Source organism: Canis lupus, unplaced genomic scaffold, assembly GCF_011100685.1.
Source record: "Canis lupus familiaris isolate Mischka breed German Shepherd unplaced genomic scaffold, alternate assembly UU_Cfam_GSD_1.0 chrUn_S1887H2086, whole genome shotgun sequence".
In the NCBI taxonomy this organism is placed as follows: domain Eukaryota; kingdom Metazoa; phylum Chordata; class Mammalia; order Carnivora; family Canidae; genus Canis; species Canis lupus.
In genome coordinates this window covers 1-7,510 of record NW_023330750.1, presented here as the reverse complement: position 1 = coordinate 7,510, position 7,510 = coordinate 1, and the positions used below count along the sequence as shown (strand labels likewise).

Below are 7,510 nucleotides of genomic sequence, written 5' to 3'. Positions count from 1 at the left end.
CATGGTACAATCACTTTGGAAACGATTTGTTAGTATCTAGTCAAGCTGAAAATATGCCTTAAGATGCAGCAGTTTTACTCCTGGGTATATACAGAGGGAAATCCTCCTGCCCAGGTATACCAGGAGACATAAACAAAGAATGATACTGTAGTACGGTTGATACCACATAGCAGAGACGAATAGCTGTCCACCATAATCTGCTCTCACCTTGCAGAGTTATAGGATTACAGGACAAATGGTTAGATTATGTTTCCCAGCTCTCTAACCCCCTGCCCCTGTATCGAAGGGGTAGCCAACTCACTTCTCTCCAGTAGAATGTGAATGGAAGTGAGGGTGTCACATCCAAGCTAGAATTTTTAAGAAAATGAGTGTACTTCTATGCTTCTTTTCCCCCTTCCTTGGGCCAGATGCAGATGATAAAATGGCTTTAGAGGGTGGCAGAGCACAAAATGGAAAATGGTTGATGCCCCGAATCACCCCATGAAGAACTAAATCACCAACCAGGAACATCTATCTGAAGAGAAAAAAAGATCTGTTTATTTGAGGCACTATAACCTTCTTGGGTCTCTTTGTTAACCTACTTTAAAACTAATCTAATCTTCCATCAGGAGAAGGGATAAATCGGGATACAGTTATATACTGAAATACTATACAGCGATAAAATTAAGGCTCCTTGTTTCATGAATACATCTCAAAAATAATTCCTGGGAAAAGCAAGTTACAGAATACATGAAGTAGGCCATTTATAAAAGGCTTAAAGACAATGCTCTATATGGTTTATGGATATATAAAAATATATTATATGCTATATATGTAAATATGTGTATGTAGTATACATTTATAGTTTAATATCATATGTATATGTATACGTGGCATGAAAACATGCACAGGAATGATAAACACCAAATTTAGGACAGTGCTTCTGGGACTCAGAAGGACTACAAGTGAAATTTTTAAGTTCTTATTTCTTAAGGTGGATAGTGAAGTTTGTTCTGATCTTCTGTATTTTGTGTCTGAAATACTTCTTTTAAAAAATCAGTGCCCACAAACTGTTCTGCTCACCTCCTTTAATAGGGAACACCTTAGAAATGTTACTTGTCTTAACCTTTCATTTTCCCTTCACCCTTTAGTCTGCTCTTCTTTCTATTTACGTCTATTTCAGTTCAAAGCCGCAGACGCCATACTCCAAAACCATCATCACCTCTTGCCTAGACTATAAGTTTCCTAATTGTTTCCTTCTGATTTTTACTGGTTTGGATACACTCCACATAACAGCCTTAGTGAGTTTTTAAACTTGTAAAATCAGAGCTCGTTCACCAGCTCAAAGCCTGCTGGTTTCCCATTCCACTTAGAATCCAAATCACTCCCTCCTTGTCCACAAGGCCTTCTCCTCCTCCTGCCAACCCATTTAGCCTCTTCTTCCCCTACTCCTTTGTTCTCTGACCATTCCCCAGCTAACCTTAGCCATATTGACCTTTTTGTTCCTGGAACCTAGTAAGCTCATTCCCATCTTAGGACCTTGCATACACTGTTCCCATTGCCTGGAATGGCTTCTTCCTTGGGCTTTGCAAGGTAGGCTTCATTGTATCATTTAGGTCTTAACCTACATTTCACCTCGGAGGTCCTTTTCCACCTAAATGCACTTTCTGTAACATCACTGTGTTTAGTTTTCTTCATTGCAAAAGCAGATTCAAAGTAGATTGAAGTATTAGTTGGCCCGCCTACTGCTCACTTGCAGGTATGCATTTCAAATTATCTTTATCAATGATTCACTCTCTAAATAGTCTTCAGGCTCTCAAAGCTCACTTGGAAAGGGACAGACGTAAAGCAGCAATACACCAGATTCATGATCTGGATAATAGGAATGAAAAGAAGAAACGTATGAGATGGAAATTATCCACTCCCCCACTTAGGTACTACTGGGACAGCAAAGGCAGGAGGGAAATTAACAGCAGAATACTAAGATTCTAAATCCCTCTTGCTTTCTAACTCCTTATCGAGCCTTGGTATGTATTTCCTACGCTTTTTGGCACATTTTTGCATCTACAGAGAATAAGGCTTCAAATTTGTGTTGGTTACCATATTTTCCAGATTCAGTCTTTCTGTATTTTCGGCTCAAGAACTGAAGGTGTTAAGTTACCTGCATACTATCTAAAATTCTACTTTCTGTATCGAAATTGGTTTTATTATATCCATACTAGTATGAATGAGATATACAGAAGCAGTAGTAAGAGAAAAGTGATGAAACAGGAAATCCGTTACTGGGGAAAAGTCAACGGATACAGTATAATCTAAGGTTTTTATTTCTAATAAGCTACACATTAAAAACATTGTTAAAGGTAGACGGTGAAGGCATTGAGGGAGAAAAAACGTTTTACTCCACAATTTTAAAGGAATTCATTTTTACCTAGGCATGAAACTGAAAACTCAGGAAAATTATTTTGAAGTTTTTAATCACTGACAATTTCTGGATTACATAAAGTTGACTTTATTTTCCCATAGAGGAGCAATGTTAAAATGTGGGATTATATTTCTGTACTAGGATTCAGCATGCAAATAAATAACTAGTCTAACCGTCTATATGTCCTCAGTGCAAAAAAATTTTTAAAAACTACCATAAAAGTCTTACTAATTAAAAATATTATTTCCAGTTCTTCTAAATTAGCAATAAACTTCTTTGGCTATGATGGATACTGCCACTGCACAAAGCTTGTTCTTCTCAATAGACATAAATATAAGGCACTTTTAATTATAAAAGGCATTTCAAAATGTACTATCAGGTACACACATAGTAAGAAAATGTAGAAGTGACCTAAACCTGAAGTACTTATATTTAAGTAATCTTACTCGTTGTCTTAGAATTCAGAATGTTGTTAGGGAAATAGACGGCACAAGACTCTTTACAGTTGTCCCAATATTTTAAAACGTTTTTCACATATTTTCCTGAAATAAGTAGAGGCATTCAGTTACCTCATTAATGCTAGATGTATTTCTTGACAGAAAAGGTTTTTCAAAAGTTAAGAGTTGACCTAATATCTGCTCTTCCCTTAATTTACTCAAAGCTAAAATTGTAGGGGCTGAGCATTAGACAAAAGGTCATTCTGCCCAGTTTTTTTTTTTTTTTTTTTTTGCCTAGCTCTTAATGAACATATTGCTTAAATTACTTTTCCACTCTTGACAAAACTATAGAAGCAGCTGCCTGGTCAGTGGTGCAAACTTGAAAAAGACCTTAAAAGCACTTTGCCTTTTTTTTTGTTGTTGTTTTTTTTTTTTTTTTGATCACTTTCCCTTTTCTGTGTGGAGCTGGCCAGGAGGCATGAGGATAAGCAGTTTGTTTACAGAGAGGAAGGTATTATATAAAGTCAATCTGAAATGCTACTCTTAGAAATCTAACTTGGCCACACGAAATAATCACACCACTGTCTTCCTTTCACTACCTCCAGGTGGTCTCTTGAGCTAGTTTAATGTACTGGTGTTTGGGAAATGGTGTTATCTAGAGATTTGAGGAACATCCCATTTATTAACAAGATCTAATTAAGGAAAAATCTAATTAAAGGAAGCTGGTGGCACAAATATCCAGCAGTACTGCTGGAAAAATGCACCTAATATTTCACACTAACACATCATGATGGATACTTTGCCATAGCAATCTGAGATCCTAAAGCCTTCCTAACTAAGTTTATGCAGCCATCGGTTTATAAGAATACTTGCTCCAGTCTTTATTTACGCAGTGTTATTTTAGGAATTGGTTTGGATTAATCTTTGGTTTGGTACTCAGAGGTTAATGTGGTCCTTGGAGCATCCTGTCCTGGGCACCAATTACGCCTTCTTTGCAATCGTTGCCTCGCCCGGATTAAGCCCTCCACATACCACTGTTCCAGCTGCAGCTGCTGCTTCTGATTTTCTAACTGGCTTTTAGTAGCTTGCAACTCCTGGCACTGCTGAGTTTGCTGCAGTAACTTCTTTTCCGTAACTCCCGGTTCTCTCTCCTGATGCCACGGTAGAACTCAAAAGTATACTGCTTTGCTTCCAACTCCAAGGCCTGGGCCTTCCCGTCAAGCTCCTTTCTTTTCCTCTTTCCCAACTGCCCCATGTCTGGCTCACTCAGTTGTTTCTCTAGAAATGCTTTTTCCTGGAGTAACTGGACCTGGATTTCCTGTTTCTTGGCATCTGTCTCAGCTGGGGTTTTCTTTTTCTCGTCCTGTAATATCTGGATTTCTCTCTCCTGTTTCTCCTTTAACAGTGAAATTTTCCTCAGTGTCTGCAACTGCTGCTTTAAGTTGCATTGGATCTTTTCCTTCTGCAAAAGCTCCCTTTTAAACACTGAAGTTTGTTTCGCATATTTGGAGGCATAGTCTCGTCTCCTTTGTTCAATCTCCTGACTTTTTTGTAAATAGCTGTTCCACAGCTTTTCAGGCTGCATTCTATACTCTTCAGTTTTGTTGGTTAGATATTCCAGGAAGAATTTGTTTTCAGTCTGGACAAGTAACTTCTCAGCATATAGCTGCTTGGTTTCCTCCATTAGTGACTCTTGCTGGCTTTGAGCTTGTTTTATTTGGTTGTTCAGCTTTGTCATTTCCACCACTGCCTTTTCTTTAAACCTCATCTCTGACTTGCTTAGCTTCTCTGGCTTGAAAAAATCATTTATTAAACTAAGATACGGTGGAGAGGAACTCCTAGAGTCCTTAGCAAACCTGAAGGAAGAACAAGTAAGACATTCCCCCATCAATTCTTTTTTTTTCTTAAGATTTTATTTATTTATTCATTAGACACACACACACACACACACACACACAGGCAGAGAGCCTGACCTGAGACTCCATCCCGGGACTCGGGGATCGTGCCTGGAGCCAAAGGCCGACGCCACACCGCTGAGCCACCCGGGCTGCCCCTCCCCATCAATTCTTAATGAAAGTTTAGTAAACACAAAATGCACAAGTATACTTTAATTCACATGAGAAAAATTTTTTGAGTACCTATTATGGTTCTGCACTCTGCGAGGCACCAGGGTAGAGATGAATGAATGTGGCTTACAATTTACAAGCACGCATTCACTACAACCCCCGTAAGGCATTCCCTCCGTTTTAGAGAGGAGAAAACAAGTTCAGAGAATTTAAACGACGCCAGCAGTGGCAGCGCGTGGGTGTGAAACCTCGAGTTTAAGATTCACTGAACACTGCAGTAGCCACAAAGGGCGACGGGACCCGCTGAGGTGGGCGAGAGCAGCAATACATTTCCCGGCTTTTCCAGCCCCTTCCCGGTATCCGGGGACACTTCCGTGGAGGGAAAAGCGCCCCTTTCAGTACCTACTTGCTCCCGGAATCCGAGCGTCCGTCTCCAAGGCGACGGTGAGGCTCACCGAGGGGGACCGCCAAGGAAGGAGCGCTCGAGTCAGGGGCCCCCGACGCGCGGACGCGGCCCCCTTGCGGAACGTTTCCGCAGTTTCTCGGTTCTGTGCTCCCGGGGGTCGGCGCCGCCCAGCAACCCCCGGGGTCGCACTCCGCCCCAGTCCCAGCCTGTCCAGCCCTGAGCTCCTGAACCTCGTCGGCTGCCGAATAAGGCCCAGCAGCCAGTTCCCCGGCGGCTCCGTCCCCCGCTCCTTGGGGGCGGAAGGAGAAGCGCACTCTCCTCATTTGCGACCTGGGGGCGCCCTGCCTTGGGGACCGCATCTCGTCTTGCCCTCCTGGGGACCAGAGCGTCGTCTCTCCCAGACCCTTCGTTCCGTTGCGGCGGTGAGCGCCTGTCCCCCGGGTCCTCCCCTTCCTCCCCTGCCCTCCATTTCCCCGCCCCTGCCCCTGGTTGGCCCGGAGGCGAGGATGCTCTGGCGAGCGGCCCGCCCCTCCGCCTTCCCCGGCCGCGCGGCGGAGGCTCTAGCGTCCCTTGCGGCCCGCGGCGGCACGGAAGCCTCTCTAGGTGCGCGGCGTCTCTATGGTGGAGCGGGCGGAGCGCGAGGAAGATGGCGGCGCCCGCGGAGGCCGCTGAGGAGCGGGCTTCGGGGGGTCCTCGGCCCCCAGTGTGTCTGTTGGTGTTAGGAATGGCGGGATCTGGGAAGACCACCTTTGTACAGGTGACGTACAGGGCGCGGGAGTAGGAGGTGCGCTCGAGAGGTTGTCAGTGGTGGGCGGAAGGCCAGGGGGACCTCGAGGACGCGCTCGCGAGTTGAAGGGGATCCGCGTGGGGCTTTCAGGACCTCGCCAGCAGCTCCGGCCCCGAGCCTTTTCGGGCTCTAGCCTGGTTCGGTTAGGGCTCTCTTCTCCGCACCCTCAGTTCGTATTTGCTACAGCTTGCCACGTTGTTCTGGAATCGTCTTGCCGCTGACACTGCCGCCCCCTGGAAGGGGGGGCTCCCACGTCGCCGGCAGTTAGTGCGGTGCTGGCGCCCAGGCCCTGGGTGGGGATTACTACGGTGTGGCTTCTTGCGCGGCTCTTCCGTCTCGAGCGCTGGAGAGACCGCGATCGAATTTGACAAGGTTCCCGCTTTATCGGAGCTGATGTTTTAATGGGAGTGATGGGGAGAAACCTCACACGAATCAAGTGATTAAGTGATCGACCGACAATAGGGGAGGCCCTGTTGGCGGGATGATCAAGAAAAGAAAGCATTTCACCTGAGAGTTGAATGCTGGAGGCGGATCCTGGGGACGAGCGTTTCAGGTAGAGGGAGGGACACGTAGTGCAGAAGTCTTCAGCTGTGATCCATAAAGGAATCTCGGCCCCTTATCATTCCCTCGGCCTCACTCCACCGCTCTTCTCGCGTCTCTGCAGAGGCTTACTGGACATCTGCATAGCCGAGGCTCTCCACCTTATGTGGTTAATCTGGACCCGGCTGTACATGAAGTACCCTTTCCTGCCAATATTGGTGAGTAAACTGGAACAGAACTCTGAAGTTCTTCAGAAAACCAAAAGCCTCCAGCCGGGCAAATCTCTAATGCTTTCATTTTTCGTTTTCTCTAAACTATCTTTCATTTTCCTTGAATTTCCTAAGACTTCTAAACCATTTTCTTTGTTGACTCCTTTCCCTAAGTATATTAGTTTCCTTACCTCTCACTCTCGTGTCTCCGCTCGTTCTGATCCGAGGGTGGCAGGCTATTGTTACTTCATTTGTATTTTTTAAACATCTTATTTCTTGGACAGCCCGGGTGGCTCAGCGGTTTAGCGCCGCCTTCAGTCTAGGGCGTGACCCTGGAGACACGCAACCCCCGGGGTCGTGTCTGTGTCACTCGTGAATACATAAATAAAATCTTTAAAAAGAAGAAAAAAAAGATTTTCTTTATTCGTGAGAGAGAGAGAGGCAGAGACACAGGCATATACATAGATATGCATATATGCATTGTTTTGGGGAAAGGTTTCCGGTTATCATCAGACTTCCAGAGAAATCTGTGACTCTGACAGAAATTAAGGGTGAATATGATGCATTGTCATGATTCTTGATTGAATCTAGGAGCCTGGGATCCCCGGGTGGCTCAGCGGTTTAGTGCCTGCCTTCGGCCCAGGGCATGATCCTGGAGTCCGGG

At 44.9% G+C, this 7,510-nt stretch overlaps 1 pseudogene; it reads right to left on the bottom strand.

Moving 5' to 3' along the window:
* Nucleotides 1-3,500: 3,500 nt before the first annotated feature.
* Nucleotides 3,501-5,300, bottom strand: LOC119878764 (annotated as a pseudogene).
* Between the last annotated feature and the right edge of the window lie 2,210 nt (nt 5,301-7,510).